The 27,223-nt window shown below is 44.1% G+C and overlaps 1 protein-coding gene across 9 annotated transcripts in view; it reads right to left on the bottom strand.

Moving 5' to 3' along the window:
• The window catches only part of LOC124721404 (protein O-linked-mannose beta-1,2-N-acetylglucosaminyltransferase 1-like), a 2,183,308-nt gene that overhangs the window by 214,661 nt on the left and 1,941,424 nt on the right, over positions 1-27,223 (bottom strand). For 8 of the 9 annotated variants that reach the window (XM_047246347.1, XM_047246348.1, XM_047246345.1 and 5 more), the window contains one exon: positions 24,287-24,328. The exons of the other annotated variant lie outside the window; for it this stretch is intronic. The gene's annotated coding sequence lies outside the window, so the exon portion shown is untranslated. The remainder of the gene's footprint in view (positions 1-24,286; positions 24,329-27,223) is intronic. 9 annotated transcript variants of the gene reach the window in all.

Below are 27,223 nucleotides of genomic sequence, written 5' to 3' on the forward strand. Positions count from 1 at the left end.
TTCTTGACGTTGACAATGGTTTTTAATTGAGTATTTCGATATAATGGCACTTTGGTCTGCTCATTAATGATTGATACTTCGCGTTCGTTGTCCCAGTTACCTTTGTGACAACAGTCTGCTGAGAATACTGGCACACTACTGCAGATGTTGAGTGTTTGTTGTGTTTGTAAAGTAAACGTTTCCATTGATTCACGGTTGGTCAAGTTCGCAGTACAGTGGAATGCTCCCTTGTCTCTTCGACCCAAGCTTAAATCCTGACAACGGTAGACCAAACCGAGCGTACACCATCAGATAACGAAAACAAAGAGTACGCAAAATGCAATAACCCTGCTATGTAGAGTTCAGTTCTAGCAATACAGAACTGTCACTTTACAGGTGATGTTAAAAATGACGTCCGCTATGATCACGACAAACTATAGTCTCAAACTATCCTCTTCAGATGACGTCACAAGAAAAAGTCCAGCGTTATTATCCCGGATGACGAGTGACGTGGCGCAGTAGTTAGCACACTAGACTCGTATTTAAGAGGACGACCGTTCAAGTCCGCGTCCGCCATCGAGATTTAGATTTTGCGCGAATTTTCTAAATCGCTTCAGGCAAATTCTGGGGTAGTTCCTTTGAAAGTCCACGGCTGATTTCATTCCCATCCTCAAAAAAGCTGTCAGAGCGTGTATTCCGTCTCTAATGACCGTTTTGTCGATGGGTCGTTAAACTCTAATCTTCCTTCCTTCTACTTCATTCATAGTGACCGATCTTGGCCATGGAACAGGACCTGTCTGTCGTTGCCAAAACGGTACTTCAATGTGGTTATCAGTATCGTAATGCTTTTCGGGCGCTCCGTCATTTTGGAACGAAATAAGAATTTCCAGTGGAAAATGCTTCAGCAGCTCTGGAGCAATATGGTCACGGAAGGTTTGGTGGGTGTCTCCGTTCAGTCTGTTAGGAAATGTGTAAGATACAAATACAAAATCGTTGGCCACGTCCTGTCAATGCTCGTTTGTTTCTCCATTCCATATCTGGTTGTTTCTACTATTCATTATTCAATTTCTTAACCCTTAGATTACCTATTTTTTGGAAGACATTAATATATGTTTATTTTAATTAATGCCGTAGTCAGAAGTAACAATATTAAAAAAATATTTTCTGCTGTTTCGTTTACCATGTGATAAGGAGTGTGACATACGCGGTTATTCATAGGTACCTCCAGCGTTTCAGAAGACGACTGTGCAGAAAACTGCACGACATACGGAAAACAGACGCACATTAATAGATAGACCATCTCTCCAAGTCTGTAACTTACAAGACAGGTGCTCAGTATGGACACTGCTTGTAATGCGGCGAAACATAAATGCGAGTCTGCAGTTCATTGACACGAATTGTCCGGGAAGGTGCAACTGCAACCCGGTTTGCAAATCAGTTCATTAGGTTGCCTATCATCAGGTGCGAACTAATTGGATGCGGCAATACGGAGCAGAGGTTTAACAGTGAAACTTGAAGACAGCACAGTCTACATGTGCAGTCTGCAATTATAAGACTACTGCAAACTACTATCAGGCTTCTCTTTAGCCTGGGGCTTCGATACATAGCAATAACATGTGGGAAATTACCACTAGTTCTCTGGTAGTCTATCGTGGGTCACATATGTCCCAATGGCAGACAAAGGGTTCAGCATGACATCTCCTGTGTAAAATACTTAACTGCGAAAATGATGAACATTTAAACATAGGCTTGTCCTGTAAATATTCATTAGAAGTATAAATTACCCTCCCGGATAGCCACACGTGTTAGCACTTAGCTTGCAGGATCCGTGAGGATGCGCCGGCCTCGGATCGAATCTGTACGGCGGCTTAACGACGAGGGCCGGTGTGCCGGCCAGCCTGGATGTGATTTTTAGGTGGTGTTCCACGTCCGACTAGGTCAATACCGGGCTGATGTCCAAGTCCTCCCTCTATTAAACGATTCGGAAATATTCCGAAAATTTTCGCACACTTTCACACGGGATAACTCTAGACTCAAGCAGATGGCGTATACAAATTCCGTCCAGGGGGGGAAAAGGGGTGGCTACAGAAAAAGCATCCGGCCACCTCCTACCACTAGCAAACCAAATCCATAGTGCAGTGTGTGTATTTGACCATTTCTGTCACATTCGATGCAAAGTTCCTTCGGACGTGAATGCATGTCCGAAGGAACAGACAAAGCTAACGATTTATAACCATATTAAATCAGGAAATTTATTAGCAGTCTGCGAATAATCCTGGTTCGAGTCCCGGTCCGTCACAAATTTTCATTTGATTTCAGTAAATTGTATGGCTATGTCGACCTCGTATTCGCAATTTGCGAATACATTACCTGATTTAATACGGCTATAAATCGTCAGCAGCGCCTGTTCCTTCGGACATGCATGCATGCATGTCTGAAGGAACATTACATCGATCTTTACAGACACTGTCAAAAACGGACACTGCACTAATGTATGTCATGCCAAAGCCAAGGCAATCTGACGAGAAAACTCCCTGTACGAGAATAAAAGAACAAGGGGAAGCACACGCTAGTACACATCCATGTTTGGTTCTGTCCGTGAAGCGTGCTCGGATAGCCGAATTCTTAAGGCGACCGCTCGCATTAAGCGGAAATCCAGGTTCGAGTTCCGATCCAGCACACATTTTTATTTGTTTCACTAATTTTTATAGCTGTGGTGGTCCCGTATTCGCAATTTCCGAATACATTTCCTGATTTAATAGGTTATAAATCGTCAGTAGTGTATGTTTCTTTCGACATGCATGCACGAATACATTTCCTCATACCAAATTCAGTAACTATCATCCCCATCGCGTCACTATAGGGGTTAAAGAACAGGAAAAAAAAGAACGGAGGTTAAATGGTTCAAATGGCTCTGAGCACTATGCCAGTTAACATCTGTGGTCATCAGTCCCCTAGAACTTAAAATTACTTAAACCTAACTAACCTAAGGACATCACACACATACGTGCCCGAGGCAGGATTCGAACCTGCGACCGTAGCGGTCACGCGGTTCCAGACTGAAGCGCCTAGAACCGCACGGCCTTACCGGCCGGCGAAAGGAGATTAGTAGTACAAACTACCGTAACCAGCTACATTTACTGATCTTCCCACTATGTGTTTCGGAGGACTACATTTCCGTCATGAGGTGAATTTATTTGAATGTGTAAGACAGAGATGATTGTATATATGACTTTTGTGCGCAATTTACGGCACAGTCTTCCAGAATCAAAGGCTGCTTTTAAAATCGAGTTTACATTATGCAAAGTGTCTACTACGTTTATAGAAAAGGTATGTAATTTAAATACTGCTAAAAAAGCAGCCTGTGACAACTGGAAGACAGTCTCGCAGGTGGCACCAACCATAAATCGAATATACACTCATGTTCAGAAAAAAACAGAACACCTTGAACGACTAGAGATAGGACATTCATGTTCACAGGACATGTAGATTACGATGTTCTGCAGAAATGATTAACATTTGAACTACGTCGGCTCGTGGGTTGAAGGTCAACATCGATATTGCGGCAGAAGACCAACTACCGGTAAAATGTGCCTGCGGCTCTCGTTGTCGCTATAAACCGAAGGTAATGGATCAGTGCGACTTGAACAGGTGTGCAAGATGCCTCGTAGACGTATGCGCGAACCGTACCGTCAAATCAGTGAGTCTGAAAGAGGGTGCATTATTGGCATCAGAGATTGTGGTGCATCCATCCGGAAAATTGCTGCTCGTGTGGGACGAATTCTTTTGGCAGTGCAACGGGTATGAGCAGAATGGTTCCCGGAAGATCTTAGAACCCTGACACTCCCTCCCCCCCCCCCCCCCCCCCCGGCCACCGAGAAGATCGGCACCTCATCAGAATGGCATTACAGGACAGATATTTCTTCTCCTCGTCTCTAGCGCAATAGTGAACAGTGTAACACATCGTACACTATCAGGGGTGATAGTCCATGGTCCTTTATTACGGCATGGGATACGTGCGCGTCGTCCACTTCTCCACCTACCTTTGACGAATGTGCAGAAACATGCTAGCCGGCAATTGTGTATGGAACGATACCACTGAGGACAGGAATGGCATCAGACAGTGTTTTCGGACGAATAAAGATTCTGTTTGTTTGAAAGTGATGGCCACATTTTGGCTCACCGCTGACAGGGGGGGGCGGCATCACAGTGACTGCATTCGCACAAGGCATACAGCACCATCTCAAGGCTTTATGGTTTGGGGTGCTATTGGGTACAGCCACAAATCACAGTTGGTACGTGTGCAGGACACTGTGACCAGTGTGACCCACGTGAATGTCATGCTGCGACCTGTAGCCATACCCTTTTTGGACAACAGCCCAGACGCCATTTTTCAGCAAGACATTGCACGACTACATTTTGCAGCACTAACACGTGTTTCTTGGTGTTACAGGATGTCAGCCTTTTGCCCTGGGCCGCCATATCACCAGACTTGTCGCCAATCGAAAATGTGTGGGATATGGTGAAAAGACGGTGCAGCCCTGTGACCAATGCCAATCACCACAGATGAACTTTTGGACCAGGTGAACGCAGCATGGATGGCTATACCACAGGACGTCATTCGTGCCATACACGCGTCGATGTCATGGCGCATCAACAAGTTATGAGGGCTCATGGCGGATCCTGTGCCTGCTGGGCAACAGGACACATGGAGAATCGAGGTGACTTGAAAGCTAATCATTTCGGCAGAACATACTAATGTACATGTCCTGTGGATATGAACGTCCTATCTCTAGTCGTTCAAGGCTTTCTGTTTTTTCTGTAGAAATCGTCTATGTCTTATTAATTGAAGTAAAACGATCTGATGATGAAAATACAATGACTCGAAACGCGTAGAGGGAAGAGCAATACATTTGGCTGGTTATATTAGTTTGTATTCCAAGTTAATAGGAAAAGCGTCGTTAGACATCAGTTGGCAAAGGCCATTCGTCGTGGGAAAGGGGATTCAACTGTGTTGTCAATAGTTAGCACAAGACAATGGAAACAGCATAGGAGAGAACACACACTCCCCGTAACAAGCATTTTCACTAGCATGCACTTATACCCGCTGCAGTTCGGTCACAGAGGTAACTAGGTTAGCAAGTTAACTATTATCTGAAGAGCCACTTGAGACCGAACGTTCTTTATTTCAAAACAATGACGAAAATAACTTGATAAACCTCTGGAGTTTGTAGAGAAAATACGGTCTATCTCTGAATATGTCTAATAATGCGGCCTAATTTAAAAGCAGTTTAGAGTATAGGGATCTTTATGCAACGCATGGAAGTTATGTAAAACAACTGTTGAAAAATTATGAGCGACAGACTGGAATTCTTATACTACTGTACGATTACTCGTCTGAAATTTACGTTGAACTCTGTTACAAGTAAAAGGTGGTCAACTAATCGAAGTATTGTAATGTTTTATACTCATATCCCACATTTAAGTACCATTAAAATATGAAGAAGTAGCCACCTAATTCTCGGAATGGCGTAAACAGTAGAAACCACACTGTGAGCAGTACTGTACGTTAAAGACAACGTTCCTCAGTTCATCGTGGATGGTAAGGGATCTAGCTGAGGGAAGCGTCCCAGCATTCTTCTAGAGTGATTGAGACAACAACAACTGACAGCAGCGCTTGAGCATTTACAAATAATTCCGTTAGTTTCAGCTGAATGTCAGTTTAATTTAGATCATTCCCTCCTAAGTAGTAGTGGTGAACTTGCAGGACGAAACATAAAGAGAAAAAAATGCATAACTTTTTACCAGACGCAGACCGTCACGTATTTAACTGAAATTTGAGCGAAGATAGGATTATAAAGGATATACGTCAGCTTTGCTGAGCAATCCAAATCAAAGTTCAGGGAGGATGGGAGGAGGGGATGATGCGGTATTGGGGGGGGGGGGGGTGGAGAGGTGGGAATACGAATACGACAAAGACTACAGACGAAAGTGAGCTACCCGAAATACCTCCATCCCATATCCTGCAGCATGTCAATCGATGATGATGATGATGTATGGTTTGTAGGGTGCTCAACTGTGCGGTCAGAGCCGTTAAAGTTACAAATTTTACATGGTCCAGTTTTTACACAATCGAATCCAGCCAGTGTCACGGATGATGATGAAGACGACGATGAAATGATGAGGACATCATAAACACTCAGTCCCCAGGCAGAAAAAAACTCCAACCCAGCCGGGAATCGAACCCGGGACCCCGTGATCCAGAGGCAGCAATGCTAGCCACTTTTTTTTTTCGTTGTTGGTTGTTGTGTGGTCGTTGCGGACGTCACATGACACCCGTTAAAGTTCGTTTGTTGATCCTTCCACTCAGTTGGCCACTCGACCCCGAGTTGCGGACATGTCAATCGAGTAATCTGAAGAGCATATGGGCGTATTTTGAGATTTTAGTACTTCCTTCGCCATATTCTTTTTTCCTCTCTCGGTGTTACACGGCGTTCCACTGTAGAACTGCTCGCAGTATAAGCACATATGAATATTCATACTTAACGGTAAACTGCCGCTTAGCTGCCAAGGCTAAGCCATATTTAAATAAGCAAAACAACTTGTTCACCGCCAAGGTATCAGTACAGCCACTGAACATGTGACAGTCTCGACACTGCTTCATTGTGCAAAATAAAGTAGTTGCTATATTTCGCCGGCCCGGGTGGCCGAGCGGTTCTAGGCGCTACAGTCCGGAACCGCGGACGCTACGGTGGCAGGTTCGAATCCTGCCTCGGGCATGGATGTGTGTGATGTCCTTAGTTAGGTTTAAGTAGTTCTAAGTTCTAGGGGACTGATGACCTCAGCAGTTAAGTCCCATAGTGCTCAGAGCCATTTGAACAATTTTTTTGCTATATTTCTCACTCAGGAAGTCCATCTTCTAGAATACAGCGAACGCTACACTGATCTGTGTTTCGTAGAGATCCTGTTTTCTCAATAAATGCGTCTATGAATCTCTGAAGTTTTCAAGCACTTGCATCCTTAATTACCCTCTTTCTACGGAAAAAGTCGCCATTATTAATTTTCAGCAGTGAGCAAACAATCTGCGGCGCAAAATAAGTTATAAGCGCAAAGAGGAGTGTGAATCGAGTGTTAGGGCGTTTCACGTGATTTTTAAAGGAAATACGAACCCAAAAGCAGGTCTCCGTTTTTCACATTAGCGTACTAACAGCTGATGTACCAAACTGGAAAAACTGTCGACAGACACGTGAGACCGCCGTTGACTGTGCAACTCAGTAATGTGAACGGCTATAACGAACATTTGTGAAAACTGATACTGCGTTCCAGAATGGATCTATCCCGCCGCAGTAGTGTGTGCGCTGTTTTGAAACTTCCCAGCAGATTAAAACGGTATACTGACGTGGGACTTGAACCCGATATCTTGTCACCTAACGGCAAAGCTCTTGTGGGCTTTCTTAATGGCTTCATAAAATGTATTATTTTAAGCAGATAACAATGATTCCATGTGTAACAACAATATAGCAATTCTAAAACAAAAGCTGTTGATGGGAGCATTTTTCTTTGTCAATAAACTCCAGTCTACGTCAACATTTCTGAAGCAGATCTGTCTTCCTGTAATATTCATAAAAAAGGGATTCTTATCTTAGTTGAGATACTAGATTGAAGATCGAAACAAAAATTTCAGGTATTCATTACGGATGCTCTCCACGTTAGCGTATTATTAAAACACTGATACGAAGGGATCTCTAAGCGTGTTAGTTTACTAGTTTATTTTGTTTATTATATACCTCCAGTAGACCAAATTTTTATCACCACAACCACGCCATTTAGAACAAAAAGTGCTAGTCAGACACGTCACAGATACTCAATTGTATTTATTCTTTTGCAGCAGTCATTAGCTCATACAACTGGTATAGCTGACCAGCTCTCACCTGCTCGATGCCATCCTCATATAACTGTGCACCAAACTGTTCCAAGATAATTCCTTTGAGCTTCAGCTGTTCAGTAATGGAGACGGCATCTTTCAGTTAACAGCTGAATTTTAGAAAATTTATCAGGAAAGTAGTTGAAAACTGATAAACATGATCAAGATGTTTCCTCTACATCTACATCTACGTGATTACTCTGCTATTCACAATAAATTGCCTGGCAGACGGTTCAATGAACCACCTCCAAGTCTCTCTACCGTTCCACTCTCGAACGGCGGGAAAAACGAGCACTTAAATTTTTCTGTGCCAGCCCTGACCTCTCTTATCGTGATGATTAGTTCTCCCTATGTAGGTGGGTGCCAACAGAATGTTTTTGCAATCGGAGGAGAAAACTGGTGATTGAAAGTTCATGAGAAGATCCCGTCGCAACGAAAAACGCCTTTGTTTTAATGAATGCCACTCCAATTCACGTATCATGTCTGTGACACTATCTCCCCTATTTCGCGATGATACAAAACGAGCTGCCCTTCTTTGTACTTTTTCGATGTCATCCGTCAGTCCCGCCTGATGCGGATCCCATACCGCACAGCAATACTCCAGAATAGGGCGTCAAGCGTAGTGTAAGCAGTCTCTTTAGTAGACCTGTTGCACCTTCTAAGCGTTCTGCCAATGAATCGCACTCTTTGGTTTGCTCTACCCACAATATTATCTATGTGATTGTTCCAATTTAGGTTATTTGTAATTGTAATCCCTAAGTATTTAGTTGAATTTACAGCCTTTAGATTTGTGTGACTTATTGCGTAATCTAAATTTAGCTGATTTCTTTTAGTACTCATGTGAATTACTTCTTTTCTTTATTCAGGGTCAATTGCCACTTTTCGCATCATACAGATATCTTATCTAAATCATTTTGCAAGTCGTTTTGATCATCTGATGACTTTACAAGACGGTAAATGACAGCATCATCTGCAAACAATCTAAGACGACTACTCAGACTGTCTCCTATGTCGTTAATATAGATCAGGAACAAAGAGGGCCTATAACACTTCCTTGGCGAACGCCGAATATTACTTCTGTTTTACTCGATGACTTTCCGTCTGTTACTACGAACTGTGACCTTTCGGACACGAAATCACGAATCCAGTCGCACAACTGAGGCGATACTCCGTAGTCACGCAGTTCGGTTAGAAGACGCTTGTGAGGAACGGTGTCGAAAGCCTTCTGGAAATCTAAAAATATGGAATCAATTTGACATCCCCTGTCTACAGCACTTATTACTTCATGAGTATAAAGAGCTAGTTGTGTTTCACAAGAACGATATCTTCTGAAACTGTGCTGACTTTCTTCTTCTTCTTCTTCTTCTTCTTTTGCTAGTGCCTCGTACGCGGTTTCGCAGGGTCGGCATGGTTAGGAACGGATTTGGCAATGTTAATTTAAGGGGTGGCCGGATGCCCTTCCTGCCGCCACCCTGTAACCCCCCCCCCCCCAGATGGTATTTAGTGTACCACAGCTGTCTGTGGCTAGTGGAATCCATTGAATAGTGCAAACGTGGTCAGATGTCTGCGAGTCGTGTAACTGAGGCGGTACGTGGGAACCAGCTCAGTCTTCACCTAGCAGGATGTGGAAAACCGCCTAAAAACCACATCCAGGCTGCCCAGCACACAAGCCGACGTCGGTAATCCACTGGGCGGATTCGATCCGGGGCCGGCGCGCCTACCCGAGTCCAGGAAGCAGCGCATTAGCGCTTTCGGCTAACCTGCCGGGTGAAACTGTGCTGACTATGTGTCAATAAATCGTTTTCTTCGAGGTACTTCATGAAAGCAACGCCCATTTGAGCAAACAGTTCGGCTTCATGTGCAGTACAGCTTCTGTGTCTCTTGAATTCATCTCTGACATAACCATATCCTACAATCTGCAATTCCTCTGTCAATCCTTTGAACAACTTGATTATCACTTTGTACAGAAATCGAACGTCACAGCGTGTGTGACCTCCATCTACGAACTACCACATACGAACACATTGATCCGTGGATAGCTTCTCAGCTGTGGCGTCGTCGACAGAGCTATCCATCCACAACTCCCGGCTCGTCCTCATAGCTTCAGTTTTGCCTGTAACTCTCTCCTACCTTCCAGACTTCGTATCTTGTATTACTTACTGGACTAGCACGCCTGTAAGAAAGCATATTGCGGAGAAATGGCTCAGCCGCAACCAAGAGGATTATTTCCAGAGTTATTTTTTCACTCTACAGCGGAGTGCACGCTGTTTTGAAACTTCTGCAGGTCAAAATACCGTGCAAGATCGGGACTCGAAGCTGGGACGTTACGATTCGCGGGAAATGTTCAGACCGTGTAAGCTGTCCAGCTGCGACCCATAAACCGCTCTCGCAGCTGCAGGTCTGTCGAAAAACATCTCTAAAGCCTGAAAAGTAGAAGATAGCTACTGGAGAAACCGACGTTGTCAGCGCGGGTCGCGAGCTTTGTCCGGATTGCTCAGTTGGCTCCAAACGCGAAAAGAAACGCAATTTAGTAGTTAAAATGACTATTGTTGTAAACTGCATATTAACGAAAGAAGATAAGAGCAAAGAGGACTTCTGGGTCTATCTAGCAACTGAGCACCGCATACTGATGCAAATCAGAAATTACAACGAAAATCATACTATTTTTTTAATCAAATCATTAACGTCGCAATGAGGAGACAGTAAATTTGCTTTAATGATTGAGAATGACCATTCCATGTACAGGAACCTTTTAACAACTACTCTTTTCCTAGAAGAACGATCTTATATACCAGATTGACAGCGAGTCGTTGCGATTACTATCTTAACTGAACTATAAAAGTATTCTTTCGGGTGGGGGCATAGGAAAAACGTCCGCGACAGAAACTACTGTGTCTTGCCTTTGCTTTACTCTCCATCTTTACTCTTGTTTATCAACAAGAAGAAATTTTTTTGTATTACACTTACACATGATCTGCTTAGTTTCTTAAATCTCTTCAAAATACGAAGAGGAAATTTTAGGTTTTACACTGAGGACAGGTTTACATTTTCTTTTTACAATATAAAAATCTGGGCTATATGTTTTACATAACAATGAAGATTTTTATGTATATCACTTCATAATTTAGAGAAGAGGCTTATTCTATTAACAGGAGGCAACGGAATTATGTAAACAGTTTAGTTAATGGTAGTTTACAACGAAGAAATGTATTATTTTCAGTAGGTCGGTGCATTTAGAGGATATATTCGTAATTTTGTTTTCACATGGCTGTTGAAGCCCACGTCGATGAAGGCGAATATTGATGAGCGGAAGGAAGCCGTAAAAAGCATAAGTCAGTAAGAGCATCGGCCGCAAAAGTCAGTGTATAGGGTTCGAGTTCCAGTCCGCCACACAGTTTTCATCTAATGCTGTACATGTAATTTCAAAATACGGAATTAAAAAAATGAATCTTATCAAGGTGTGTGCCCAGATAGAGTAATCAATTTTCTTAAGTGAAACAGCAGGAGAGCTGTCACTAGTCTTCTGCCAAATATTCCTCGTGTACAAGCACTGCAGCTTTAGATTCTCTGTCGGCCGGGAAGACGGTGATGGAACGAATGCCTTTGAATGAATGGATCGCGCACGATTTGATAGTTCTTAATTTACAAGAATTACACTGTGATTTGAGAATCAGGGATAAAGAACACTCTAAAGGTGGCTGAGGGCTTTTTCTGAGATTTTTCGTAGAGTTGGTAAACGAAGTTGTTCAGTGCTGGACATTATGTTGGAGTGAATGAATGTTGGGTATGGATTGCAAAATAATAATTAGATGAGAGTCTCCTCGGCAAAGAGATCAAGGCCTTCTAGAGAAAAGTTGATGATTAAGCAGGCCATAGGGGTGCAAGTAAGACACATGGCCAACGTTGATACCTGGCTGGTGGAATTGTTGAGAACTCTATTGCGACTGGTAAGGAGCCACTTACCTCTGTAGTTATATAATATAGAATGTTGTGCATGTAACAATGTGAGGCGCTACGACAAACGAAGATGATCGCCGTCAGAGATTTACCCCATGAAAATATGCAGTTTGTCGACAGGCGTTCTCCCCATAATGGTGCCAGAAGTACCCTCCGATACACACCGTTACCGAGCGAGGTGGTGCAGTGGCTAGCACACTGGACTCGCATTCGGGAGGACGACGGTTCAATCCCGCGTCCGGCCATCCTGATTTAGGTTTTCCGTGATTTCCCTAAATCGCTCCAGGCAAATGCCGGGATGGTTCCTTTGAAAGGGCACGGTCGACTTCCTTCCCCGTCCTTCCCTAATCCAATGAGACCGATGACGTGGCTGTCTGGTCTCCTCCCCCAAACAACCCAACCCAACACACCATAAGTCGGCTTGCGGTGTGTAGATGTAGATGTAGGTGTAACTTATTCCCCGCTCCTCCTCATTACAAATCGACTATCTGAACCACTGAGGCACATTGCTCGCTTCATTGCTTCAAAAATGGTTCAAATGGCTCTGAGCACTATGCGACTTAACTTCTGAGGTCATCAGTCGCCTAGAACTTAGAACTAATTAAACCTAACTAACCTAAGGACATCACACACATCCATGCCCGAGGCAAGAACTTCATTGCTTCACGTAACTTACTTGGCAACTAGGAAATACACAAAGAAATTTTCTGTCGTGACGTGGAGATAATGGCGTACTGAATAAAGCATTATATGGCGTTGAAAAATGTTGTCCGCTACGTCGTTTCATTGTTATCGAAAGTGGTTTACCTACTGATCGTCGCATTTGATAATCCAGGAGAAATTTCACATCTCCAAAGGCGCCGATCGATCCTACTCCTCCGTAAAAGCGAGCTTTTGTACGCGAAATAAGCCAAGAGCTTCTTAAATTTTTATTTGATTGGCGGTTTGTAGGGAAATATCTGAGGTAGTACGAACTTTGCAAGCGTTATGGTCGTTCAGCCGTTTAAACACAAATGACTTAATGCTGCAGATAAATATTCAGAATCAGTAGGAGGAGTTTAAATTAATTTTCAGCAGTTTCACCCTCAATTTAATTGTACTTCATTGACCTGTCAAAGCGAATACGGATAGTTTGTATTTGAGTGTAGTGAACACGCATAGTTCTTCAGGTAGTTCTATACATCAAGATGCTGCAGCCGACGTGCCCTGAAAACTTATCACCAACGATTAAGTCGTCGTCCAAAGAATACTAGGTTGAAATGGAACATCATTTCAAGAGTTTTGTGGAAGCCTACGTACGAATGCTTGTCAGACCAACGGAAATGCCCTTTTTACGCTTCCCAGCATTTTTGTAATTTGTTAAAAATAGTCTTAAGTGGGCTGCGGCCGTTACTTCGTGAAGAAAGTCAGCTTGCAGTGCACTAGACAGCATGCTCGTCCGTATAATTTGCAAAAGAGGGTAGAAAAAATGAGAGGCATCTAGGACGTTCAACCAGGGATAGATTATAAGTCGGAAGGTTAGAGTTAAGCGCTTGGTAGACAACGAGTCGATTAGACACGCAGTGCTAACTCAGTTGTAGGCAGATGGTGCAAATAATCAGCCCTGATCATAACAATTTCAGGTACGTCGAACTCAAGAGGAATTTTGGGGCAAAATTTTAGGATAATCTGTATAAAATCCCACAAAACTGCGAGGGATTTACCAACATTCCCTTGTGTTCTACTGTGGTAATGAGCGCAACGCGCGGAATGAAATAACTGACTTTGAGATGCAGTTCCTGGCAGTTACCATAGGAAGCAATCGAAAAAGTAGGTGACATTTGTAGAGTGGGAAAAAACCAGACTGGCTATGACAATTTACGACTATAATTCCCTATCTACCCTGACGAGTGCATAGCAGATGACACGTACTAATGCAGTAATACTGTAAAAATCATCCATCACGGGTGCTTGTTTTTATGGCGATGTAGAGCACAGATTCGGTGCCTGTTACGAACGTACGGGAATGGGAGTCGAAAACTAAACACTGCTGGCATACCTCTATAACGGGGCAACGTACAAGTTGCAGTGACTGAAAAATTATTTCTCATCACCGTTTGAAATACTATGGAGCAAATAACATTTTCGAAACGAAACAGGCATGCACAGGTCTTTCATATAGATCAATCAAACGCCACTGTAGATATTTAAGGGAATGAAAAGATGAAATACACTTGGCTTAAACAACTAAATAAAAATGATTAAAATATTTACCAAAGATAGACGTATAGACGTGGATATTTTTCCTACTGAGATAATGAATTAATCATAAATGTGGATGATCGTTCTCCATACTGACAGTACTTTCGTCTGACTGACATGCAGGTTTTAGAGCTCCATCGGGCTATAACTAGTTCTTACTGTGCAACGAACAGATCCGTTTATTTCATTTCATTCGACAGGGATTCTACAGAAAATCTAAATCAAGTGGCCGGAGCGAGAGTTTAAGCTGCGAATCTGGCCATGACAGTTCGTGGAAGGTAACATTTATCTGCTGACGTCTAGTTCATTTGCACCCCAACACCAAATATTCGCAGTATGGCAGATGGCGTACGTTTCAACTGTACTTATTTCGTGATGTCTGTGAATGCCAGAAAGCAATTTCTAGTTTCAGATTCCAGCGAGTTCGTAGTTAATTTAACGCAGTATCCAGTCCTAGAGAGAAATCTGCATTCCAAAATCGATTCGTAGATCGCTGTTTACAGCTGCAAATTCGGCGCCCAACTCACTGAAACGCCAGACACAGCGCCGGTGTCATGGTTCTCAACACTGCCGACAGAGCGCTCTGTGAGTACCTCAGCTGGGAGCTGCATACGGTGCGATCCCGACGGGTAGGTAACTGTTTTTAATGCCTTACAGAAACTATTTTCTCATAAGAGGAAAACTAGGAATAGTTGCAAGTCACCAAATTTTTGATAAGCTTTGGCATACTAGTTGGTCACTCGAAAGGATTTATATCATTAGGGTTCCGTTTTAGAGAGAGTAGTGGTCTAAGTTCATCCGTTTCAGATCAGGTGCACTCTACATAAAATAAATATTTCTGTAAACAAGGAAAAAGAAATGCGTAAGAACTTTGATTTGTTAGATTTCCGTACCGGTTTCCATGATTCCCTAATAGTTACTAGACCCTTCACTTAAAACAGAATGTTTTATACCTGCAACATGTTTCACATAAACTATCTGGAAGTCATGTTAGGATATTTAACACTCTGTAACATATTGACGACACATACATTTTCATTTCTAAGAACGCTAACGGAAAAAAACGAGTTATTGTCTTTTCAACCTAAAATTCAGTCTAATTTTTTAAAGAACTTACCCTCGTCTGCTTAAGGCGATCTAATTACAAACTGCGTCTAAATAGACTGGTGAACAGTAATATACACTCCTGGAAGTTGAAATAAGAACACCGTGAATTCATTGTCCCAGGAAGGGGAAACTTTATTGACACATTCCTGGGGTCAGATACATCACATGATCACACTGACAGAACCACAGGCACATACACACAGGCAACAGAGCATGCACAATGTCGGCACTAGTACAGTGTATATCCACCTTTCGCAGCAATGCAGGCTGCTATTCTCCCATGGAGACGATCGTAGAGATGCTGGATGTAGTCCTGTGGAACGGCTTGCCATGCCATTTCCACCTGGCGCCTCAGTTGGACCAGCGTTCGTGCTGGACGTGCAGACCGCGTGAGACGACGCTTCATCCAGTCCCAAACATGCTCAATGGGGGACAGATCCGGAGATCTTGCTGGCCAGGGTAGTTGACTTACACCTTCTAGAGCACGTTGGGTGGCACGGGATACATGCGGACGTGCATTGTCCTATTGGAACAGCAAGTTCCCTTGCCGGTCTAGGAATGGTAGAACGATGGGTTCGATGACGGTTTGGATGTACCGTGCACTATTCAGTGTCCCCTCGACGATCACCAGTGGTGTACGGCCAGTGTAGGAGATCGCTCCCCACACCATGATGCCGGGTGTTGGCCCTGTGTGCCTCGGTCGTATGCAGTCCTGATTGTGGCGCTCACCTGCACGGCGCCAAACACGCATACGACCATCATTGGCACCAAGGCAGAAGCGACTCTCATCGCTGAAGACGACACGTCTCCATTCGTCCCTCCATTCACGCCTGTCGCGACACCACTGGAGGCGGGCTGCACGATGTTGGGGCGTGAGCGGAAGACGGCCTAACGGTGTGCGGGACCGTAGCCCAGCTTCATGGAGACGGTTGCGAATGGTCCTCGCCGATACCCCAGGAGCAACAGTGTCCCTAATTTGCTGGGAAGTGGCGGTGCGGTCCCCTACGGCACTGCGTAGGATCCTCCGGTCTTGGCGTGCATCCGTGCGTCGCTGCGGTCCGGTCCCAGGTCGACGGGCACGTGCACCTTCCGCCGACCACTGGCGACAACATCGATGTACTGTGGAGACCTCACGCCCCACGTGTTTAGCAATTCGGCGGTACGTACACCCGGCCTCCCGCATGCCCACTATACGCCCTCGCTCAAAGTCCATCAACTGCACATACGGTTCACGTCCACGCTGTCGCGGCATGCTACCAGTGTTAAAGACTGCGATGGAGCTGCGTATGCCACGGCAAACTGGCTGACACTGACGGCAGCGGTGCACAAATGCTGCGCAGCTAGCGCCATTCGACGGCCAACACCGCGGTTCCTGGTGTGTCCGCTGTGCCGTGCGTGTGATCATTGCTTGTACAGCCCTCTCGCAGTGTCCGGAGCAAGTATGGTGGGTCTGACACACCGGTGTCAATGTGTTCTTTTTTCCATTTCCAGGAGTGTAGAACAAAGAAAATGAAAACACAAAAGAAGGGCCTTTATTCACTCTTAAAGTGATTACTTGTCACAAAACATTCTTTGCAACGTTAATGAAGCTGCCTGTTTGCGTATGATTCCTTTGAAATCAATCTAGGTTTTCATTTCACACGTCTTTGGGTGTCCTGTATGTGTAAAAAGAGGCGGAGGAACAAAAGAAGCCCACTAGCCTTAAAGCTGAAGAGTAGGGTGGATCCTCGAGGACAACTAAACGGCGAATGGTGAAGAAGATTTCGACGAGGACCCCAGTGCACAGACGGGTGTTGTCCACTTTTTAGCCCTGTTCAGCTCTGGCCGGAAACGGTAGATGTGTAGCGGCAAGAGCTTCAAGTGGCTTGCAGAATTGGCTGTTGATGGCTTGACTTCCAGATGCGTATTCCTGTGCTGCCGAAAAAAAATTACCTCTATCCTAAAATTTTGAAGAGACTCTTTTTTGGAACATACTGAAACTGATAAACACCTCTCCACTGATTGCTGTTTGCCGGCCGGGGTGGCCGTGCGGTTCTAAGCGCTTCAGTTTGGAACCGCGTGACCGCTACGGTCGCAGGTTCGAATTCTGCCTCGGGCATGGATGTGTGTGATGTCCTTAGGTTAGTTAGGTTTAAGTAGTTCTAAGTTCTAGGGGACTGATGACCTCAGAAGTAAAGTCCCATAGTGCTCAGAGCCACTTTTGAACTGATTGCTGTTTACGTTTCGGGTCGATTTGGCAGCATTTGGGAAAAATGGTCTACAGAAAAAAGTGGTTCAAATGGCTCTGAGCTCTATGGGACTTGACTTCTGAGGTCATCAGTCCCCTAGAACTTAGAACTACTTAAACCTAACTAGCCTAAGGACATCACACACATCCATGCCCGAGGCAGAATTCGAAGCTGCGACTGCAGCAGCAGCGCGGTTCCGGACTGAAGCGCCTAGAGCCGCTCGGCCACAGCGACCGGCTAGTGGAGAGATGACCATAATATCTATATCCTGGATGTTTATTCTTTTGATGTCTGAACAAACTCAGCAAAAGCAAGGACGGTGTACCTAAAAAATTAGACAAAAGTTTTTCAACGCTGATTCAAGGCAATACTCTCTTGTTTTCAATCATTCGTTGTGAGAATCTCGAATTGCGGAACTGGCTACTGCGACGTGGAGAGGGGCGGGCCTTTTCCTCGCAGAGTTGGATGACAAAGTGGGCAGCACGGCCGGCAGTATTTCGCGTTGCATTAACACTGTGTCGGCGCCGCTGTAAGATATGCCGCGGACAGAGCCAATTCTCTGCGTGCATCGTGGGCCATAGCTTCTGCGCTCCCGCCGCGAATACAAACCGTCGGCGCACATACGTGAGGCGCTTCGCATATTCAATACACTCTGCCTCTCACACTCCTGTCTATAACCTGTGGGAATATCTGGTTCTCCACCTTTCGAACAATATATTCGAGAAATAGACTGCTTTTCCTTTTATTACGTCTTTCCGTTATTGCTGTTCCACTGGGCCAGGTAGAAGCCACCAACCGTGACGCAACGTAGGAGACATTTGGGACACATTAAAAGTAACGCATATGACTTATATCTACGAAGTTTCTTACGGTGGACTCCACGGGCAAAATCTTCTCGGTTAAAAAAAATAAATAAAAATAAATGTTCTAATGTGTGTGAAATCTTTTGGGACTTCACTGCTAAGGTCATCAGTCCCTAAGCTTACACACTACTTAACATAAATTATCCTAAGGACAAACACACACACCCATGCCCGAGGGAGGACTCGAACCTCCGCCGGGATCAGCCGCACAGTCCATGACTGCAACGCCTTAGACCGCTCGGCTAATCCCACGCGGCCTTCTCGGTTAAAAATCCATGTCAATTCTAATAATGATTCCGACCACTCTGGTAATTTTATTGCTACCGTGGGGAAGTAAATAACTGTTGAAAATCTTAGAGTTCAAATACATTCTCAGGGTTATTACAAATATTGTAAACTATTTCAGAAACGCGCTGCAGAACTTACTAGTCACAATGAGAAAACAAAGAGCTTTGGTTTGTGGTAGCAATTACCCCACTATTCCACCACAGCGCAATAGTTACTAGTAAAGGGGACGACAGAATTTACGAAAGAAAATATTGTATTTGAACTTTTAACTATTACAGCAGCAAGTACGAAGGCGTACTGAAAAGTACTGCTTCCGAATTTTTATGTTTAAACTTTTAAAGCTTTTTAATAAAACACATGTTATTAACATTTTACATCTTTATTTCTCAACATAGTCACTACGCCGACGAACACGTCTCTCCCAGCGAGAGACCAATTTGTTGATACCGTCACTGTAGAATGTTTCACTTCATTGACGGGGCTACAACCTCACCTCTGCTTGCACCACTTCAGAAATGGCTCTGAGCACTATGGGACTTAACTTCTGAGGTCACCAGTCCCCTAGAACTTAGAACTACTTGAACCTAACTAACCTAAGGACATCACACACATCCATGCCCGAGGCAGGATTCGAACGTGCGACCGTAGCGGTCGCGCGGTTCCAGACTGTAGCGCCTAGAAACGCTCGGCCACTCCGGCCGGCTGCACCACTTCATCACTATCAAAGTGAAGTCCTCGAAGTGTTCTATAGATTTGGAAGTTGATGAAAATCGATTGGGACATTCTGAAATTCCTTCACCAAAGAAGACATAGTAAGTATTCCAGAATTAGAATCAAGAACAGCTGACAACATGAGTAACTTAATAGTGCCCGCCCGGTTAGCCGTTCGGTTTAACGCACTGTTTTCCGGGCTGGAAGGTGTGCCGATCCCCGGCACGAATCCGTCCGGCGGATTAGCGTAGAGGTCCGGTGTGCCGGCCAGCCTGTGGATGGTTTTTAAGGCGGTTTTCCATCTGCCTCGGCGAATGCAGACTGGTTCCTCTTATTCCGCCTCAGTTACACTATGTCGACGATTGCTGCGCAAACACTTTTTCCACGTACGCGTACACCATCATTACTCTACCACGCAAACATTGCGGTTACACTCGTCTGGGGTGGACATCATTAAAAGAAAGGCGTTTTCCGTTGCGGCGGAACCTTCTCACGAAATTCCAATCACCAACTTTCTTCTCAGAATACGAAGATATTTTATTGACGCCGACCTACATAGGAAGAAACGATTATGTTAATAAAATAAGGGAAATCTGGAGATTTAGATGTTCGTTTTTCCCACGCGCTGTTTGGGAGTGAAATAATAGATAATTACTGCGAATGTCGTTCGATGAACCCTCTGCCGGGCACTTGAGAGTGATTTCCAGAGTATTGATGTAGATGTAGATGGGGAAAACTCGGGACTGAATGGAGGATGATCGATGACAGTGAACCAAAGCCGTTGGATTGTTGCAGATGTGGCAGCGCCCATGTGTAGCCTGTCACTGTCATTCTGGAGGAAAGGTTCTCCATGTGTGGACGAAATCTTCGAATTCGAAACTCGATTACGCTTTTTGTAACGCACCGGCATAGTTACGTTACATACGACCATCTTACACGCTACAATTCGTAACCCTCTAGCGGCAGAGTGCCGCAAATATGTAGACATGTAGACATGTAGAACAGAAATTTAGAATGTTAATAATATTTGTTTTATTTAAAAATCTCTAAGGGTTTTCACACAAAAAATCGGAGCATTACTTTCCAGCAGGCCCCAGTACATTACGAATGATTTTTTCAGTCTGTAAGAAATGAAACGTGTAATGCTAATACGATTAGGAGGAGCAACTTGTGATCACTGACTAGCAGTGTCACAGGTTGCCCAGCAAATACCATGTGGAAATCGTCTACGTTTTTTTAAAATTTGAACTAATAGCGTAATTCTCCAAAACGAGTAGTGGAAAAATTAATAAAAATGACTGGTTAAAACTGTTCGTGTACTTCGATTGAAATTCATAACAGCTATGGTTAAATTAAAACCTACAACGTTCGTATTCAACGTACGTCCGTACAATATACCTGCTCGCCGTCTCCTCTCAGCAGGCAACCTCGATCTCCGTTAGAACTGTTAGAGCAGATATCGAACTTTGAAGCTTCTTTTATCACGAAAAACCTTTGAAAAGTCGTCTGAACTTTGACAGAAATTGAACAAAACACCTGATAATACTAAATGAAAGCAGCGGAAATCATTAGAAGCTTGGAGTCCTTATCGGAGTTTACACCGTTTAGTAAACGCAGGTAACACGTGAACGAATACAATACAGTTCACCATCTTTGAGATAGGTAAGTTCGAATGGCTCAGTGTTTAAAACAAAATTCTGGTTCAGTTTTCTGTACACCACACAGGGAGTTCAAATATAAACTTCAGTGTATAACTATAGTACGCATGAACATCTTTACGTTATAACGGTTATTGGAAAATGATCTACAAAAGAAGTAGGTGTTCAACTTACTAACTTAGGCGGCCCTATAAGGAAGATTTCATTTCCCCATCTACTGAGTGTGTAATGCCCTATGAATATAGGAGGCATGACAGAAAAATTAAATTGATTAAGTTCACCTAATGCTACGGGTTATCTTATGAGGCGATCGTGACCTAAGTCTCGCCGAACTGAACCGCCCGTTCTGCATTTTTCAGGAACAGATGAAGTCGTTATAGCCGGCCGCGGTGGTCTAGCGGTTCTAGGCGCTCAGTCCGGAACCGCGCGACTGCTACGGTCGCAGGTTCGAATCCTGCCTAGGGCATGGATGTGTGTGACGTCTTTAGGTTAGTTAGGTTTAAGTAGTTCTAAGTTATAGGGGACTGATGACCACAGATGTTAAGTCCCATAGTGCTCAGAGCCATTTGAACCATTTTTGAAGTCGTTATAGGTGGAGTACTAACTCAGATTGAAGATTGCAATCGATAGTGTCCTTTTAAAAGGAATCATCCCGGCATTTGCCTTATGTGAATTAAGGAAACCTAAATATCGGTGGCCAGACCGTGATCTGAATCACCGCCCTCCCAAATGCGAATCCAGTGGATGGCAGAAATGCGTTGAATTATGTAGCGACTTTTAAATCGGCAGAAAACACACCATTCTCAGATGCAAACAAACGTTGGTTGCCAAGAGATTCAGTTTCCAAACTTAGTGTTCCAGATTCGTCAGGAAATATGTGGTGCCAACCATATTTAAAAAAAAAAAGTCTCGAATGTGGAAAGAGTCCTATCAGGGCAATCTTCCAGCAAACGTAGTAACAAGTACTTCATTGAACCAGTGGATTTACATTTATAGTCGAAAAGAGTATCGTATAACACAGACCTAACAAGTATAGAGCCATGAGGAATGATTATAATTGAACTAACATTAGAAATAGACTAGGAATTTGTTTTCTGCAGCTAATCCCGTTTTTAGTGCATGCAAATACGCATCCGCTCATTCGGGGTTTCGCAAATCTTTTTCTAGAAAAGCTGTTTTTTAAGTACCTAGTCTCCAATAAGGACTAAACAAACATAGGGCAGAACAAACCATACTCTGATGCTCAACTTTTATTTTCGGAATCATTTAATGTTCTGCAGTTATGAACTGTTATGACTGTAACTAAAAGTAGCTGTATCATCACCTACGTCATTTCACTGTACTTCTTATGCGCAAATTTGTTTCCTGGAGTTCTTTTTCTTTTTTTTTGGGGGGGGGGGGATGCAAATATTGGGTATTCGGCCATTCACGATCCAGCAATTATTATTTTTCTGTGGTTGAATACCATTCCTGTTGCGACATCAAAATATACACTAACATGGGGGATGAAATCCATTAGTACATCCGGCTGCGTATCGTGTGAACTATGTGACGCACATTTTTGTTTTTAGTCGTAACTGCGTTGTATTCTGAAGCAGAGATGGGGAAGTAAACCTTTGCTTAGTCAAATCTGGGGACCAGTCCAGTGTTATAATAACTATTACCTCATCTGGCATTACGCAACTTTTATCAACAATTTCTTATTCCATCAACCAGTTTTCAAGCGTCTTCACGTCAAACATCAGATAGTAGCAATTCGCCGAAACTTTGTTTTGGAGACGGCGCACATGTAGTCGCTGGAATTGTGCTTCTGGTGATAATAATTGACTTTAGATGATTGCTGCCAGAAGTATGCACAGAGATATTAAATTCAATTATTACTGTGGTAACTCAAATATCTTAATACCCGCGAGGATGAGAGGAGTGCGTAGCAATAATTTCAGTTTTCACGTTTAGATGCTTCAGGCGTTACTCGCTGTGTGCGAACATTCGCCTTAAGCACTAAGAATAATCGATGTGACAAACGAATCACTTCGCCAAGTCACAATATTTGACATGTCGGAATTTTGCCTGTGGACAATTAATTACATATAAATAAAACATTATCTAACATATGTAATGGTAAAGAAACTGTAAGATGTCCTGACATTAAATAAGATTGTTTCTAGTGCATAGATGTAATTGTTCTGACACTATGTGTATAAACAAGATATTAAGTACATTGTTTACCTTTGACGTGTATACACTGAGATAACAAAAAGTCATGGGATAGCGATATGCACTTATGCAGATGGCGACGTATAAAAGGGCAGTGCATTGACGGAGCTGTCATTTGTACTCAGGTCACTCATCTTAAAAGCTTCCCGACGTGATTATGGCTGCATGATTATGGCCGCAAGATGGGAATTAACAGACTTCGAACGCGGAATGGTAGTTGAAGCTATACGCATGGGACATGCCAGTTCAGAAATCGTTAGGGAACTCAATATTCCGATATCCACAGTGTCAGGAGTGTGCCGATAATACCATATTTCATGCATTACCTCTCACCAATGACAACGCAGTAGTCGATTACCTTCACTTGACGACCGAGCCCAGCGGCGTTTGCGTAGAGTTGTCAGTGCTAACAGACAAGCAGCTCTGCGTAAGTAACCGCAGAAATCAGTGTGGGACGTACGACGAACGTATCCGTTCGGACAGTGAGGCGAAATGTGGCGTTAATGGGCTATGGCAGCAGACGACCGACGCGAGTGCTTTTGCTAACAGCGCAACATAGCCTGCAGCGCTTGTGCTAACCTCGTGATCATGTCACCTAGCCACAGTTGTTCGCGATTGGTTTGAAGAACATTCTGGACAATTAGAGCGAATGACTTGGGCACCCAGATCGCCCGACATGAATCCCATCGAACAGATACGGGACATAATCGAGACGTCATTTCGTGCCCAAAGTCCTACACCGCCAACACATCCCAGTTAAGGACGACTATAGAGGCAGCGTGCCTCAATATTTCTGTAGGGGACTTCCAACGACTTGTTGAGTCCATGGCACGTCAAGCTCGTGCACTATGCTGGGCAAAATGAGGTCCAACATGATATTAGGAGGTACCTCATGACTTTTGTGACCTCAGTGTATTTTTACACAGTGCTGTGCTTTTGTATTCCTCTTACGTGAACTGTGTTGTGGTTACCCGTTTAGAATGATGTGAAACAAAATACTGAAGCTGATACTGCATTATACAGTGGTGATTGTTCAACATACTATTTTCGTTTGTTCATCCTTACAAATAATTACTGTTTTATGTATAAGTTGTTTCAGGTTTGCAGACTTACGAATGAAGCGACACTGGAAGCTTGACGATGGGTCCTCAGAACCTGAAATATCACAGAACATAAGTAAATAAAGGCGTTTCTTGCTAAGGTGATTTTTATGCTCACATACCTTCGTCTGTAATAGTCAACGACAATGTGCATGGATCAGTTAAGTAATTCAAAAACGATTTCACACAAAACATAGTTGTAACAGACAGTGTTAGAAACAGGAAGAGCAAACTGCCGCAGAATGAAAATAAAATTAATTGTCGAAACACGCATGCGTGAGATCCGACCAGTAGTGGAACCTGCTATTGCGGGGTAAACGCTGGAGAAAGGTAGGCGCATCGGCTTGGGTAAGCAGCGTGGTTATGTAAAAACCGCCATATAATGAAGAGACTGCAGGCACTAGACAGCTATGGCAGGACCAATCGCGCCAGGTTCATGCTTCAGATATAATTATCTTCTATTTACATCACACTTCCAGTGTTCAACAACTTTGACAATAGACGATAAAAAGAAAAACTACTGCGGTAATTACGGCCTGAAACGTACAGCATTAAGGTATCACAATCCACTAGTCGAACAGTTGCACTGAAAATTGTCAACACATTATTTAGTTGGTTATAAATGGAATAATTAACCGAGTCACGGTAATTCACCGTCGTTCTTTCGTCCAGCAGACGCAGGAGAGTCGAAAGTATTATTTTATATGTTTCTTCCTGCAGCACGAATGCCGTGAGTTACCGTATATAGTTTCCCATTCATACCATTAGTTACAGAGCGCTCTCTCCACATCACTTGAGAAACATACGTAAATCATTTGACGGACAGGGTGAGCGAAAACCTGCGGATGTTTGCTGCTGACGCTGCGGTGTACGGGAAGGTGTTGTCGCTGAGTGGCTGCAGGTGTTGTGAATCAAAACAAGAAAAAGGTCTAGTAAACATGGACTCTAAAATGAATACCTTAAGAACTATGAGCATTTGTTCATCTTCGCTACTGTGAAATACTACTCTTCTAATGAACAAGTGCTCAAAGCTCTTAAGGCATGTATTTTAGAGCCCATGTTTACCAGACAATTTTTCCTTGTTTTGGTTCACATTACGTCCACCTAAAACATGGAAAGCAAAGAGCTTGTAGTGGAAGAGGTTTGTTTCTGAGAACTGAAGACGTATAAGTGATCATAGATCCTAAGATATGCATTTTAGAGCCCATGTTTACAAGATTTTTTTGTTTCGAGTGATTGTTCCTGTCACATCCATGATTATCGACCATTTCTTCTGGGATACCCTGCATTTGTGACTGTATCAGGAGAGGAAATGGTTGGTAGTGGTGCAAGGTATCCTCTGCCATGCACCATACGGTGACTTGAGGGTTGTGTATGTAGGTGTAGATGTAGGATGCGGGGAGAATTCAGGAACATCCTGTATATACGAGGAGCGTCCAGTTAGTAATGCAACACATTTTTTTTCTTGGCCAATTTCGGTTGAAAAATTGCGGAATTTGTTGTGAAACTTCGTGAAATATTCATGCTTCAGCCCCTGTAGTTTCATGAATTTCGACAGATGGTGGCGCTATACGTAGCCTTCAAAATGGCGTCTGTAACAGAGATGCGTTCCAAACTGAGAACTGTCACTGAGTTTTTTTAGGCGGAAAACCAGACCATCGTAGACGTGCACAGGCGCTTGCAGAAATTCTACGGACACCTGGTAGGGAAGAAAAGCACGGTGAATCGTTGGACGAGGCGTCTGTCATGATCGCGACAATGTCGTGCAAAACTATCCGATATCCCGCGTGCCGGCAGGACGCACACAGCTGTGATTCCTGCAATATTGGGACGTGCGGACACTCTCATTCGAGGTGATAGACGGATCACAAACGAACGCCTCGTTGCTCAAATGGACGTCTCTGTTGGTAGTGCTGACACTCTCGTCCACTATTTGGGGGATGTGTGTGTACTGTGTATTAAACCGGGGACCTAGAAACGATGGAGAGGCTTCGCCCCGCCGTAGCCCTCAGCGGTTCACAAACCCACAATAGGCCACAGCAATCCACCCACCTCACCATCACCCCACACCGAACCCAGGGCTATTATATTGTTTGGCCCCCAGTGGAACCCCCTACCCCGGGAACGTCTCATACCAGACGAATGTAAACCCAATGTTTGCGTGGTAGAGTAATTATGGTGTACACGTACGTGGAGACAGTGTTTGCACAGCAATCGCCGACATAGTGTAACTGAGGCTGAATAAGGGGAACCAGCCCGCATTCGCAGAGGCAGATGAAAAACCGCCTTAAAAAACCATCCACAGGCTGGCCGGCACCGGACCTCGACACTAATCCGGGCGGATTCGTGCCTGGGACCGGGACGCCTTCCCACTCGGGAAGCAGCGCGTTAGACCGCGCGGCTAGCCGGGCGGTCTCTATTTGGGGTTCCTGCTGGGTTCTCCTCCGCCTAACGGAAGACCCTTTAGAGTAACGATGGACCATCTGTGCGGAATTCCTTGCGCTTTACGAGGCTGATCATGACAATTTTTTGTCGATCGTCGTCACACTCGATGAAACATGGGTTCAGCACTTCGAACCGGAATGAAAACGGCAATCCATAGAGTGGCGCCACACCACCTCTCCTCCGAATAAAATGTTCAAAGCCCCATCCTCAGCTGGTAAGGTCATGGCGACAGTCTGCTGGGACCCTGAAGGGGTTATTCTGTTTGGTGTCCTCGCTCATAGTGAAACTCTGTAGAGTACTGTGATACCCTTAGGAAATTGATGAAACGACTTCAGCGTATTCTTCGTCACAAAAATGCAAACTAATTTCTCATTCTGCATGACAACGCAATGCCACACAAGTCTGCACACCCGAGAGGAGATCACGAAACTTCATTGGACTGTCCTTCCTCATCCTCGTTACAGCACCTGTCTGGCCCAATGAAGGATGCACTCCACGGGAAGCA

This window comes from Schistocerca piceifrons, chromosome X (assembly GCF_021461385.2).
Source record: "Schistocerca piceifrons isolate TAMUIC-IGC-003096 chromosome X, iqSchPice1.1, whole genome shotgun sequence".
Lineage (NCBI taxonomy): Eukaryota > Metazoa > Arthropoda > Insecta > Orthoptera > Acrididae > Schistocerca > Schistocerca piceifrons.